We start from the raw sequence: 9,890 nt of genomic DNA, 5'->3' as shown, positions 1-9,890 counted from the left end.
ATATATATATATATATATATATAACTAAAATGGGGGGTAGGCGGTTGTATGATGGCATTTGTAAAGATGGCATAAAAGCAAGTAAGATGACAAATATAAAGGAGTTTGATGACACAAATGAACTTAGATCCTACTCGGTACTCCCGTTAGAGGGTGTTCCGAAATATAACATTAGTAAAGCAGACAATCTTCCCTTTAGAAAACACAAACATAAAATAAAAACACATAAGAAAAAATAATTTGCATGCATGCATGCAAATCACTTTCACATAAAATCATGAAAAACACATAATATTACAAACATTTTCAAATAAAATCATAAAAAAACACATAAAATTACAAACTTTTTCACATAAAATAAAAAGAAAACTTTAAAAACACACATGCAAAAAGCACATAAAGTTAAAAGAAAACTTAAAAATCATACATGCAAAAGCTAATAATTACATACAACATAATACATACATACATACCTACATACATACACTTACATGCAATAACAATATTATATGTTAAATGCATGAATTTTCATCCATGCAAAAACACATTTTTTTTAAATTCCTTTTTAAACTTGTATAAAATTGATACGATTTTTTTCTTCGGCAGAAAAGAAGGACGACAACATAGGCTCACTCCGGCCTTAACTCAGTCCACAGCTCCGGGTCACTCAAGATCAATACCGGTAATTTACGAGTTTATCAAGAAATCGATTTTTTAACATGCCAACACAAACATTTTTTAAAAAAAAATACAAACTTTTAAAAACATTAAACCAAGAACATTACTGATGTAACCTCTTTTTCCGGCAGCACTTATGGATGCCAAGAAGGCTCACTCCGGCCTTACATCCGGGCTCCAGGTCACTCGAGATTAACAAAATTAATGCTTTGATTCTTTGAAAATAAAAGTTTTTAACACAACAAAAATAAAAAGTTTAACACAACAAAGTAAAATACATCAAACATAAACATTTTATTTAAAGATTATAATACAAAAAACAAGGAAAGGTTGTTACAAATCTAACATTACATTAAGAAAACCATAAGGATTTGCCTTTCGGGAGACCTCTTAAGTACTAATACAAAATTTAAAGAAAAGAAAAAGAAAACTTACTTAGGCTAAAATCTTTATTAATCTTGACGTTGAAGAAATATTGATGAACTTGGAGATGGAGATGATGAAGATGATGAAGTTGGCTAGCACATTGTTGTAGGATTTCTTTTCACCGTATGAAATTGGAGAATGAGATAGGATGAAAAGGTTGGATGATGAGGAATCTTGGTGATGATGATGGTGTTGATGGTAATGAGGAATCTTGGTGATGATGATGGTGTTGATGGTAATGATGGAGGAGAGTTGGGAATCTTGGGAAGTATTGTGAATGTGTGTGTTGTTGTTCGATGTTGATTCATTTCGAAGTGAGAAGATGACACGAAAGTATGAAGGATTTACGTGTCAATGTCTTATGAAAAATCTACAACATGTATAAAAAGTCTGCAACGTTTTATTATCCGGTCTGCAAAAATTGAGAGTCTGGTCTTTTTCTGCATTATGACGAATCTTTTTCTTGATTGATACTTTTGTCACCATTCGTCTTGTCTCTGAACTTCTAGGTATTGAGATTATGTCTGCCGATTGAAACAAAAGAGTATCCACCGTCTGAACAATAGCCTTTCTGATCTGGATCTGGAGAGCTTGAACGGTCTTCGGGAACTGTGTCTTCTGAAATTTTTTCTTCAGTATGCTGAGGAATGAAATTCCTGATCACTTCTTCAATAATATTATTGATCTTATTCCTAATCTTCACTTTTGATTTTTTGATTTTCTTCTTTTTTGTTTTTTTTATTATTTGGTGAAGATTGGTTTTGGTCTTGGGTATTTTCAAGCTGGATGGAGTCTAAATGATGAGCTTCTTGGGATTGGGTAAGGACAGAAATATCTGGTTTAGTATAGGAAGGTGAAGGGTCAAAGGTTGAAGGAGTTGTGTTGTATTTAACAAGGAAATCAAAATGTTTTCCAGGTTCTCTAAGAGAATTCCAGATATCTTTATTTTTCTGGTTTTGGGTGTGGTTTTGAGTCTGATTTTGAGTCTGGCTTTGAGTAGAGGAACCAAGATTCCTCTGTGTCTCTTGAGATTTTGGCGATCCCATAGCCGTCTCCAATTTTGATAAGTCTTTTACTATCCACCAGTGGAGCTGGACTAGCCATTGAATTTGTAGGTTCAATGATACCTTTATTGACATTCATTGGAGAATGTCCACCTATCTTAATCTTCTTTATTGGGCCAGAAGATGAGCCTTTGTTCTGATTGAGAGAATAAGAAAGAACTTGTCTCTCAAGCATTGAGGCTTGTTTTTGAAGAACAAGTTTCTCATTTCTGAGCTGAGTATTGTCATCATTGATAATTTTAAAGTTTTTGGACATCGTCTAACAATGATCACAAAAAATAGTATGAGTATGGCTCGGGTCTTTGGAAGCAGAAAAGTCTAGAGGGGGTTATGTATAGTTTCTGAGAGAAGGAGAAACGAAAAAGTTCTTTCCTAAACGCTGTCTGGCTGAAGAAARGGCTTYTTCATAATTATTAAAACCTTTGTATAAAGGACCGGGATATCCTTGAGTTGCATCAAGAACTTCGATCCAAGTATGGAAGAAACCTGTCTTTTTTCCCTTGAACACAACATAAAATTTAAAACGCTTAGCATTCTGACTAAATTTTTTTGATAAAGCATTTAAACAAGCAATAAAATAGTTAACGTCTTTTGGGTTTTTGCCGAAGTCTACCCAAAGATTGTCTACAAGACAACGTTCTTCTTTGCTGAGAGAGATATGGTTCTGCAACCTGAAAGATACATTGCTGCAACTTGGGAAAACAATTAGTTCGTTATTTCCAAATCTAAGACGTTCTTGGAAATTTGGTCTTGTCTGGCTAATAAAAGTCTGATTAATAGCAGGTCTTGTTATAGGATTATTTCTCGAAGGAATTCCTGGTCTTGGAGGAGGTCTAGACATCTGCAAAAAGAATAAAAATTAAAAGGHTAAATAATTAACCAATTAATTCGTCTTTTTCGAAATATTTTTGCCAATCAAGACTGCTATTCTGAATCAGTATCATAATTGTTGGTCTCGTAAGGGTCTACAAGAAGAGAAATAGTTTGTAGAAGGGGTGATGAATACAAACATAGTATTTTTCAAATTTAAAATATATATTGATAGAGAAGATCAATACATATTTTACAAGATTGTTTGCGGAAAGATAAAGTAATAAAAACTTATCTAAACAATCTTTGATTACACACAAAGCTTTAGCAAATACAAGAAAATAAGTTGCTATAAGGAAGATCCTTTACTTAAGCTAGAAGATGCTTGAAGTAAGAATTAGGGTTAGAGAGAGAGTTGCACGCTCTCTGCATGGAGAAAGAAACACTTCTATTTATACTCAGTGCATTAAATGTTCATTTAATGCAATATGGTAGGGTTAGAGTGCATGTCAAGCCTTAAGAGGAAGGTTTGTTCTTTGCTACAGTGAATAGTACAAAAAACACTATTCATGAGCATACATCCTTACCTAAAGTTGGTGGATAAAGAGTCGACTAATCGGCTCCGTATCCTACTAACTTTCGTAGGGGTATGGATTTTGTGTTTTGTGTGCACAAGGACAAGACAACAACAATCGTGCTAAGCAAGCTCCCTTTAATCGCTGAATGCTGGAATAACCTGAAGGTCTCATCATCATTCGCTGAAGCTTGAGCAGTCTTCACACATATGTAGACATGCTTGTAATCATTGAGTACCACTTCAGATCACGTACTCGCCGGTCTCTAATCTTCAGTTTAAGTCTTCGACGTTTGCTGAAGGTTCTTTGGTGTGAGTGTTGTCTTCTTGAAGTATTGTTGTCTCTGATAGATTTACAATGCAAGTTCTTCAGCGATTACTGAACATACTCAGTGAAGATCGCTGGAACTGAAAATACAGAAACATAAATACAACGTATAAGTGAAATGGGATTATCATCAAATCACTGAGAGAGGATCAACAATCTCCCCCTATTTGATGATAACAAGATAACATAAAGAAGGTTATCTTATCAAATAATAGTAAGGAAAAGTTACATACAAAGTGTATCTCTTTTTACTATTTTGGGATTTTTTTCAGTTTGGTCAGTCTCAGCTTGGGAATTTTTCTTAAGTTATATCTAAGAAAATTACAAGTACGGAAACTGAAACTGAAAGCTTATTCACTGACTTATAGATTGTAAGTAAATGAGAAAGGTAACACTGGAACTCATAGACTTGTGTCCCTATTACTTTTTTCAGGGATCTTTTTCAGTAAAGTACATGGAATACTCATTTTATTAAACATAGAAAATTATACAAGTATTACAGTACATGTCAAGAACTTACAGAATATAAATATAATCACTGAAAGGAGATATAGTACATGAAGTTACAAGGAAAAGTGGATAGTTGTTACAAAGAGAAATTAATCTAGAGATCTTAGATTTATGTACCCAGGTACACTTTCACCAAGTTTTCTTCGACGTGGGAATTCCCTTCGTATCTTCAGATCTACGACTTTTCCAGGCATGCTATCATCTATATAGAGCAAAAGATAAATCAAATGATCCATTAGACATAGATGTAGTTCTGACATTCTTGAAAATCTGACTTTACCTTCATACTCAAGAAATATAACTCCTAACTCAGCTTTAAAATGCACAGAGTTGGGTGTATAGGRACCCTTATCTGGCAAGTCAAGATTCAACATAGAAATGTATGTACTCTTATGAGCCTTCAGACTTCATCTAAGGAGAACCTTGTTTCATGTTCGTTCCTTAGGAATGGTCCTTCATTAGGATCATAGAGCTTTTGTTTCTTCTTCCCACCTTTCTTCAGAGTTGGCCGGTCAGGGACCTTGACATACCTGGACATCCTTTTGATGAGCTCGTTGATGGTGTCCTCGATAAGTGTCTTGTGTCTNCCAAGGTAGGAAGGGTACTCGGTAACGACATCAAGATTGTCCCTGGTGATAAGCATTGAGACCAGCGTTCCACCGTCTTTATAACGTCCGCTGATGCTAACGCTGATAATTGGGCGGGGACTGAGTCTCTTTTTCAATATTGCTTCGCTCCATTGCTTGTTCTTATCCACCAGCTTCAGGTTCTTCTTGCGTTCAGCTTCTGCAATCGAAAGAAGTTTAGCCTCGGCTTGGACAACATTCACCATTTTCTTGGACTTTTTCTTGGGAAGGATTGTTTCTGCTAGTGACTTAGCCAGCTTCAAGCTATCTTCATTCTGTTTCTTTTGAAGTTCTAGCTCTTCTTCAGCCCTTAATGCCTCGAGTCTTTCAGCTTCAGATAGGAAGTCAAACTCACCACCACTAGAGGTACGAAGAGTAATTTTTACTCTAGTATGGTCCAGTGACTCCTTCAGCTGAGTCATCTGCCGGTCGGTAGGAGTACGAGAAGTGGATTGATCAGGTACCTGCTCCAGTTGACCGCAGGTTGTTGATGGAATATGAAGCTGATAGGTTGAAGTGATCACTACCTGAGAGGTAGAGTCTTCAAACAAAGGTTGTTGAGGAATATTGAACAATATCCTCAAGTTTCCTTCTTCAGCGATCGCATTGCCTTTCGACTTGGGGTCCTGGTTCCCTGATGGAGTCGATTCACCTTGCCTTTGCTCTCCTTGGGATGCGGAATCCCCGAGAGTAACACCTTTGGTGACAGTTGATGGTTTCTGGAACTTGATGGTAAAGTCATCTTCATCATCATCGTTGTCGTCGCCATCTAGATCATCTCTGGTGTCTGGAATGGTAGGTTCATCATCGTCTTCATCATCATCATCATCTTCATCTTCATCATCATCATCATCACCAGCAGCATCGATGGTATGCGCATCATCCCTAGGGATGGCATCGACATCCTCAGCTAGAGCAGCTTCGGTGGTCAGGATTACAGGAGCAGCAACTGCTTCAGCTCTGAGAGCCTCAGCTTCAACTGCAACTGAAGATGATACTGAACCAACAGCCTGAGAAGCTGTAGGAGCAGCATCGGATGATTCATCAGCATTGGACCTCATCTCTCCCTCTCTGGCTAAGACTTCAGAGACTTTGCTAGAGAGTCCGTCCAAGCGCTGACGCTGGAGAACCACTGAATCTTCCAGCCTTTGCAAAGCATTGGCTAGAGTTGTCATTGCCTCACGTGTCTCATGGAGTTGGGCGCAATCATCGGCAGAGAAAAAGGGTGCAATCACTGGAGCTAGTTGACGGACAACATCCAGGATTTGTTGAAGAAGACCAGTCTGGTGATCAGCGATATCCAGAGCATCGTCAGCCCTGCTGTGAAGAACAGCAATGGCGTCGGTGTTGGCTTGAACAGCTTCTTTGAGAATCAGGAGATGACTCTGAACTTCTTGAACATCCGCCTGGAGGGCAAGGAAGTTCACATCAAGATCGCCTTGACGGGGCATCTCTTAGTGAACTTCGTTGATTCTGCAGAGGACATTATCAACGACAGGAAGGAGAAGTTTGACGTCAGATGCCATATCATAGTCATCATCGACATCTTCATCTCCTCCATCATCTTTCTCTCTGTCTTCCTCTTCCACTTCCGGAGCATCAGACTGATGTATCGAAGAAGGACCTGCAAAAGAAGAAGTGTGAGCTGAAAGCTCAAGGTTATAAGAAAAGAAAGGGTAGGAAGATGGAATACCTGAGGGGCCTTCAGTGACATCTAAAGGATTGTCACTGGCATGAGCAAAGATGTCCTCGAGAGGATGGACATCCTTATGCTGAGGAGCATCGAGAGGAGCAACCTCAGGTCCAGTGGTGCGCGTCTTAGTATCAGGAAGGATAGTCACTTATACATCATCGACATGTGTAAAGACCAAGGAAGGAGGAGAAGAGAAAATGGTCGAGAAGAGATGTGGGTGTTCAGCGATGGCGACGCTGATATTTACACTTTCAGTGATTTGGGTCACTGAAGTGATTGGTGAAGGTACCACTGAGTGATGGGGGAAATCACTAAAGAGCTGGGGGGTTGAGCAGAAGATGCCTCGGGGGTAAGGCGAGTTTCAATAACTGAAGCCTTTTGAGAGGCCTTAGCTAGAGACGTGGTTGTCCCCTTTTTGGCTTTCTTGGCTCTTTGAGGAGAACCAAGAGTTGGTTGAGAGGGTCATTTAGAAGGGGTTTTAGTAGCTTGGCTATACACCGGGGGGGGGGGGGGGGGGGGTTTTCTCTTGTCATGGTCAACTGAGGAGAAGAGGTAGTGATGGACACAATGGAAGATAGTACCACATCACTGTCCCTCAGCTTATGATCCAGAATCCTGGATCCAAGCCTGAAAGCTGGAAGGTTTCCTTCTTTGGGGTAAAGAGTCTTGAAGATCTTTGTCAATACCATCGAAAGAAACCTGGTGTAAGGCACCACCTTTTCTCGCTGGTGCTTGTTCAGCTTAAGCATCAGGTCATCGAAAATGACCGCAACATAATTTATATTGCGACGCTGAATCGCAGATACTCCTATGATCAAGGCGATCCTAGAGGCCGGGGTCCTGACCTCCAGTTTTTCCACCCATGCATTGGATGAAATGAGAAAACAGGTATTGCCAGACAGCTGACATCCTGTTTTTCTCAATCTTTGTCAAGGACTTGAGAGGGGCACTGGAGTCCTTCTTCATTGGCCACTAGTAGCCAATGGCGTCGAGAAAGTTGATGATCTCGGTGGTGGAGGGTTCACTGTCGAAGGGACACTTAGGAAGACGGAGAGCTGAGCAGAGTGTAGACACCCCAAAGTTCACTTCCATGCGGTTGAAAGTGAAATGGATTTGCTCCATTGTGCATCCAGCATCGTCTTGGACTTCGACAACCTCAGCAGTGCGCCAGAACTACTGAAAAAGTTCCTTGACCATGAGCGGCTCATGGTTGAGAGCGTAACCTAAGGACAACTGCTTGAGGAAGTCAGCCGCCTCTTGGTAATGTGCTTTGGTGGAGGGTATCTCCAACAAGGCAATGTGGTTGTTGGTCTTGATAGAGATCTCGTCAATAGAGAAGTTGACGTTCTTGACAGCCATCTGTTTATTATCAATAAGAAGTAAAACAAACAGGTTTGTTAGAAATAAGCCAAAAGTTTATGGTTAAAGAGTATAGAAAATGTTTTTAATCAAGGAAGAACTTCTTTTGAAAAATCCTTACAAGATTAGGGTTTTTCAAGTAGAATGTGTATAAAGAAACAAGATTAATAATTAATAAAGAGATGATTAAAAACCTTTATAGTTTAATGTATTAAGAGAACAAAGTTCTTAATCATATTAAACACATTTCTTGTAACGTTAAGAAGAAAAGAAGATTCTAACCTTTAAAGATATAGATGAAAGGTCGGAAAAAAGTTTGAAGATTTAGAGAATTCTTGCTTTGGAGAAATCTTAGCAGAGGTTTGTCTAAGAATTTTGAAAGCGTAAAGAGAAAAGTGGAGAAGAAGTCTCATATTTATAGGTAGGAGGAGAGAGAAGTAATATGAGAGAGAGAAAAGACGATGGTTCGGGAAAGTGGTCATGATGAAAAATATGTCACGTTCTCATCCACGATTGGATGACATTTAATGAGGTAGCGTAATGACAGATCATTTTGCGCATCTCAAAGTGTCGCTCATAGTAAACAGAGAATGTCGTCATAAAGACGATTCATTAACTATTTTCTTTTAAAAAACAAAAATAGTTTTTAAGAAAATGAAGAGTCATTCAGTGTTAAAAGAATACTGAAAACTCTATTTAAAACATTTTATCACTGAAGAGAAAATATTCAGTGATGGTTTTAAGACATCAGGTTTTAGTGAAGAGAGTCACTAAAACTGGCATTTAAAAATCTTTTTGTTCACTGATAAGAAAAGTTTCAGTGATCATTTAGATTTCTAAGATAAGTATAAAGATATAGTTGAAGATGTGGTGAGTGTAGAGAATCACTGAGACCACCTTTTAAAACATTTTATCACTGAAAAAGAGAAAGCTTCAGTGAAAGTTTTAAGTTGAGAAAAGAGAAGAGTAATCATACCTTAGAGAGAATAGATATATTTACTCAAGAGTTCAGTGTTAGAGATAGAGCACTGAATCATTTCACTTACTGAGTGATGTTTAATGACCGAAGGTTAATCTTCAATGTTCAACATGTCCAATTCGCTGATCAAGATATTAAATCTTGTCTCATCAAGAGGCTTGGTGAAAAGGTCAGCGAGTTGATACTCAGTTGGAACAAAGTGAAGTTCAATATCACCATTCATAACATTATCTCTGATAAAATGATATCGGATCTCAATATATTTGGTCTTGGAGTGAAGTACAGGGTTGTTTGCAATTGCAATGGCACTGGTGCTATCACAATAAATAGAAATCCTTGAAAACAGAAGATCGTAGTCCAATAGCTGATTTTTCATCCAAAGAATTTGGGCACAGCAGCTACCAGCGGCTACATACTCAGCTTCAGCTGTTGATGTGGATACTGAATTTTGCTTTTTGCTTGTCCAGCTCACCAACTTTCCACCTAGAAGCTGATAGCCTTCAGTGGTGCTTTTCCTATCAATTTTGCAACCTGCAAAATCACTATCCGAATAACCAATAAGGTCAAAACCTGAACCTTCAGGACACCAAAGACCCATATTAGGAGTTACCTTAAGATATATGAATATGCGTTTGACAGCAATCAGATGAGATTCCTTAGGTTCAGCTTGATATCTTGCACATAAGCAAGTGAAGTACATGATATCGGGTCGGCTAGCTGTGAGATAGAGCAAAGAGCCGATCATTCCTCTGTAAACAGTCATATTTACAGGCTTTTCATTTGGATCCTTGTTAAGAGTGAGTGGAGGAATCATAGGAGTCTTCATAGATGAACTGTTGGATA

Source organism: Cynara cardunculus, unplaced genomic scaffold (genome assembly GCF_001531365.2).
Source record: "Cynara cardunculus var. scolymus isolate 2C unplaced genomic scaffold, CcrdV1 Un_Scaffold_1769, whole genome shotgun sequence".
Classification (NCBI taxonomy): domain Eukaryota; kingdom Viridiplantae; phylum Streptophyta; class Magnoliopsida; order Asterales; family Asteraceae; genus Cynara; species Cynara cardunculus.
This window is presented reverse-complemented; position numbering follows the sequence as displayed.